We start from the raw sequence: 6000 nt of genomic DNA on the forward strand, positions 1-6000 counted from the left end.
TTGTTTCTGCGAAGTTGTTATTCCAGGCACGGACGTTTCTTTGTTTGTTTTGTTCCGCGCGGAGGTGTGTAAAGTAGACTACAAGTGTGATACTAGTCACTCGTGATCTGGGTGTGCGTTGTAGACGATTTGTAGCGATGGGGTCTGTGAGCGTTGCTGTTACGGGCTGTTGATTCAAATGCAGTCACTGTTTGGCAGTGTTAGCTTTGCAATACATTACAACGCAAAGTGCACTGCGGTGATTTTGAATTGGCCACAGTGCCTCGCGTTTGGATGCACAACCTGGAGCTATATGTACAAGCAGCCCCTGATTTCAACGCTCCAGTATCGTTTGAAAATTGTTAACGAGGCCTGCGCTCCCATGAGTGTTATGCCCTTTGCGGTAATCCGCAGCAATGATTGCCGTCATTCTTGCGAACACTGCATACCCTGTCAGAGACATTATGGTTTTTTGGCTGGTAACAACTTTATTGTGAAAGGTGTTGTGGACATGCAAAACATTTTTGCCCAGCACGGGGTGTTGGTGAAGTGGACATTTCGAGATATTGAGAACGATGACTGTTGTTGTTGTGGAGACAGAATTTATGTCATGCAGGGTTTCACATTGCGAAAAGATTGTGATCGACGTACGATCATTAAGAAGAATGAGTGCACTGTGCTCTCTCGCTTATCATCTGAAAAACATGGCGATAACTTCGTTGTATGTTAACCAAGATCGCTTACGCCTGTTTGGGTATCGTAACGCATTAAGCAACCCGCTAGATCACTTCTTGTGATAATGGATCAACAGGCTTCTTTATTCTATCGCCTACAAGAGTGCATCATTTCAGTTCTGTCAATCTTATTTTTGCAGGCCAGATACATTGTGTATGTATATAGTTTCTTCAGTGAAGTGTGGGTTTGCTTTGCAAAACCACTTATTAGACACACGGGTTTGTTTAACCTTGAATGATCGTGAGTCACGAGTACCGAAAACTTTCGCTGGAACTTGCATTTTGTCGGATGTGAATAGCAAGATGCTGCACGACTTGTTTGGTGGGCCCTCATACCGACACAAAACCATCCAGACTATTCCACCGCTACAGTCTCGATGTCTGGCGTACTCTTCTTAAAGACTCACTTTATTGATTTGCGTCCAAAACACTAGATCGCAAACGCTTTCCAGAACAAGGTTCTTTTGTGATACAAGTTAGTCTTATACAAACATCAGATCGTTATATATTTTACAATTCGAAATGCGTGTGTGCCAGTTCTTACACACCAACGAAAGCCTAGAGCTTGTGCGCGTCTGTGTCGATGATAACGAGCTTCACGTTTCTAAGTGAGCTCACAACTTGTTACGAGAAGAGGGGATTTTTGTTTTGCAAGCGTGCAGAAACTTTTATTGATCAAATGTTGCATTGTTATCTTCTTTTGTCACTCGTTGGTCTTGCCGGCTAAGACCAATCCGACACTAGTCATGTTGAGAATCGCTCAAACTAGTAGCGAATCAGACTTCCATTTCATTATGCATAAAAGTTGAGTCGATGCACGTACCAAGCAAAGTTAGCGAAAAGAAAAATTCGATAGCTTTCCTTCACGTCCACGATCATGTTGCACTTGCAGGGACGTGAGCACGTTCGGAAGTTGCCGCCAAATGGCAAATAAATTTCACTGCTGTATGGATGCTGCCATTAGCTTTAGCTTTTAGTAAAGTGACCATCGAGTATGGTCGAATGTTCTCATTTAATCGAGTGACGACAGCATCCCTCACTCTCCTCATTCTGTCACTCACGTCATACATAACGAAATCAGCCTCCCAAAAAGTGCCATTGCATAGACCCTGAGAACAGTAGCAAAAAACGAGTGATAATACCTTCAGTGTGGTTACATTACCCGCTCGAGATTTTTCTCATACTTGAGCTTGTAGGCGAAGCGGAGACTGCGGCATGATGACATCAATGAAAACCGTGCTCACATGCCGAGACTCGTAGTAAAGCTGAACATCTTGAAGTGGCAGCACGACGATGAAGGTACAAGGTAGGAAAGATGACGTTCAAACAGTACTGACTCATCCAAAAGTCCATTACTCTACAGCAAAACCGCCTTACGATCAGCACGGCTTGAACAACGTAGAACTGTCACCCGAGCAGCGTTCGTGTTGTATTGATGAGCTGTCACCTCCTTATCTCAGCTTGGATATTCCCCTCTTGCTCCTAGCTATCACTGCGCTCGTTCACATCAGATGAGAGGTCAGGGTAACGAATAGTGTTGACTGATGCTGTGGTAGTAGATAGACCACGTTTGGCACAGATGGCGTCCAAGCTTTGAGCTGTTTGCACAGGCCTATGTACTGACAATTGACACTGCGTTATGATGCGGATAAGACATAATGCTGTCAGTCTATGTGCGCTGTGTGCCCATGTTCATGTGAACTTGATTATCATCGTAGATCAGCTGTGCCCCTCGCTTTTGTACGAGGCTACTACTGCATTTGGCAAGTTTTCAAGGATTTAGTAGCTTGATAGCAGTTTCGACCTGAGAATGTGGACTTGATAATTGGTGCAGCTTCGTTAGACTTCATAAAAATTTGTCAAAGCTCTGAGAAAATTTGTCTTTGATACTTGCGCGCATTTTCACATTGAGGCAGGCTTGCGAGGCACCAAACGGTTTACCGTTGCAGTAATCCTACGGCAGTGTTTGAACGCGAATGCATCAGTAAGAATGCTCCCGGACATGTGTCCGGGAGCATTCTTACTGATGCATTCACGTTCTTACATTACAGTTAGGTTTAACTTGCCTTTACCACGTACAAGAGGTTGGGTGTCGTTATGTTCACGTTAACAAGGGCACACTTTAATAACAAGCCACTTTAATAACAATAACACTCTAATAACATCCGTGCAATTGTATAGCAATCAACCAGGCATGTTTCTGTTGCACAACGTGTAGCAAGAGCTCCGTAGCCCAATAACAACCTCCGTGTTAGTGACATTGTAGGTACTCCTATGCCCAGACGTTTTTCTTGCGTCTTCTATTTCTCGAGGCTTTATAACGGGCGCATCGTTCGGAATCGACTGTAAGTAAAAAAATGTATTGCAGACCGTTGCCTCGGCTGAAGACATTGTACGGCTGAGGATGCTAGTTCTTGGTGCGCGATCTCAGGTGTTGGCTAACCTGCTTGTCTGTTGCAAACTGCACAAGAGTTCAGCTGTCCGTACTGGCAATTGTCGAAGGCAACAGATTTCTCCCAAAGTCGCGTCGCTCGTACAACTCAAGTACGAAAGTGAAACGGGCAAAGCACACATTGTGTGTAACTTGTATTGATTAAGAAATAAGGCGTGCACTTTGTGGACGCTTTGGTTGAGACAAAGTAGCGAGTGCTCTTCAGAGCTTTCTGATAGGCTGTTTTTGTAGCCCAACTACATTACATCAGTATTCCTTCTTTATTGTTTAATTGACCCCTTATTTTGTACATCCGAGAGCCTTTCTTCTTAACTTTTAAGTGCATTTTTGTGATATATTTCGAAGAGGTCCAACATTTTATATTGTTTTGTTGTTGTCTACTGTATTTCCTGCTTTTTTTTGTTGCGCGCTATGTTGGCTAGTGTAATATCAATGTTTTTATTTTGCCTTGCTTCGGAGTTTCTTTTTTTTGCAGTTGTAAATAGATAGATGCTCTTTCTGCGACACTTGGCCATTGTGTAGCTGCATTGGTGTTTGTTTCTATTGCTTTTCTATAGATTGTCTAGTGTGGTCGAGGTGTCCTTACGACCTTCAAATGCACGTCCCTGTTACGAGCTATACCTCCCAGCAGCAATAATGTTAACCACGTGTCTGTGGCAGCTTTAACCGGGCGGTTTACAAACACCTCTCTCCCATCCCAACTTTTCCAAGCAGGCTACTCTTTTGAAATAGTTTTCCCTTTGTTGCCCGTACCTGCAGTAGTTTTCACTGTGGAAACTAAAAACAAAAACAAACAAAATAACAAAAACAAGTATGCATTATATTTACAAAGCCCGCGGTTACAGGCGCGCAAGACAGATCACACTTCCTAACAGAGTCCCCACAGCTGTACTAATCGCTGCCTCTAGTTAGTCGAGACGACCCTGGCAAACCATGTGATGACATGGTTATTGCTGGCATGGCTAACATGTCACGACATTGCGTTGACATGGCCCGCCATGTCAGTGCAATCCCCAACATTACTTTGCTCTTGCTTGTCCAAAGACTACATGGAAGCACCTACGTGATCTGTAATTTATTTTTAGAGCGCTAGTATAATAGGTAAGGTTTTGCCCTCGGCGCGGCTCAGAGTGAGCCGCGCCACAGCCATTACGCTTGAGATGAAATTTTGTTATCCGGCTTTCTCGATGCTCGGTTCATTTAGCTGCTTGCCGAGACTGCTGCGAGCCCGACGACAGGAAAAAAAAAAGCGTGACCAATATTGGCCCACGTAGAGCCACGTGTGCCGATGTCTGCCGGCGCAGGACCAATATCGGGCCAACATCGGCCCGCCTTTTTGCCGTCGTTTCGGGTCGACGAGGCGAGAGTTGACCACTCAGACCGAGCACCGGGAGAGATTACCGGGACTTGTCTTTCGATAAGATTTCCGTAGCACCGTGCAACTAGAATGGCTTTCAGTCAAAGCACTCCCCGCGGAAGAGGAACTCGAGCATGTTAGTTGCATATTTTATATCAAAGTTTGAGATAAGAAAAGTGCTACCACCGAAAGATAAGTACACAAAGTACGGCCATCTACTTTTTTTATCTTTGTTTCCCATCTCACAAGAATCGCGTTGAGGTTGGCACTGTTGTGTCATTTGTAATACTGACTACCGCCTTTTTTTTATTTTTCTCTTTGGAGGGAGCGCACAAACGTGACCAACATTCAGCCATCGCGGTGTTTTCATTTTGAGCGTGCCGACGCAACCAGGCTGTTTGCACTCAGCCATGGGCCTGAGTGCGTCTCTCGTTAAGGTGCTCGCCACGTTGAAAGAGTGCGTTACCCTTTATTGTGAGCTTTTCTGGTGCTTTCAGCATTTTTGACGAAGAATGCTCTCCCGGCATAAGAAAGTAGTGTGCATTATTTGACATAGCAATCGTTCTTTTCCTTACGTTTCTTCTTCCGACTGCACACTAGGCTATATACTCATAGATGCCTTCCGCCCCCACGGTGGTGTTGTTGAAAGTGACGTACTGTTGCCCCTTCATAGTACTACAACACTACAATTGCACCGTGCAGTGAGAATCTATAGCACTTTGTATAACAATAACACATTGTCTAGAGGTCTTGTTGTGATGTGATTGCAGAGTCTATTTGCCCGTTGTTTCGAAGGCTCGTGTTTGTATGCCTTCCCCATTACCACGCGCAGTTCAGGGTGTTGCACACAGCGTTGCACGTTCCGAGGCTGTCGGAGTGTGCGAAAGAAAAAGAGGCGAATTTGGGGAGGTACTTTCGTGCCTGCATGTTGTGTGCAGGGCTTGTTGCATGCACGGAAATCAAAGTTATGTGACACACTCGTGATAAACGATATGCACCGAACATTCCCTGTGCTTTTTGGTAGAAGCGCTGAAAAACGAACGTTAGTGGAATGAAGGAAGGTTTGTGAAGGGCATGATGCAACCATTGAAAGAGTCGTCTAGTTCTTAAACATGTAGAAAACGTGTGCAAGAATGTGAAGAAAGGATTTAGAGATAAAGAAAAGCCAAAGAAGAATTAAAATGCGGATTTGCCAAACGTGAGGACTCTAAAGAGGATTATTGTAGCCACAAGCTTTTCCTTTTCGCGATCATCTCTATTCATGTCCTTTTCCTCATACACCTGCGAACCACATCCCTGGTTTGGTCGAAACCATTCCGAAATGTTTAACAATTTAGATAGCATCTCTTTACTAAACAATAACTTGTTACAGCACATCCACCTCTCCTTCATTCTGCTAACCTCCCATATTAGTGCAGTGCAGTTGAAACGGTTAAAGTCTGTACCAAAACCTAACCAGTCTAGCTTATCGCATTGTT

Source organism: Rhipicephalus sanguineus, chromosome 10 (assembly GCF_013339695.2).
Source record: "Rhipicephalus sanguineus isolate Rsan-2018 chromosome 10, BIME_Rsan_1.4, whole genome shotgun sequence".
NCBI classification, from domain to species: domain Eukaryota; kingdom Metazoa; phylum Arthropoda; class Arachnida; order Ixodida; family Ixodidae; genus Rhipicephalus; species Rhipicephalus sanguineus.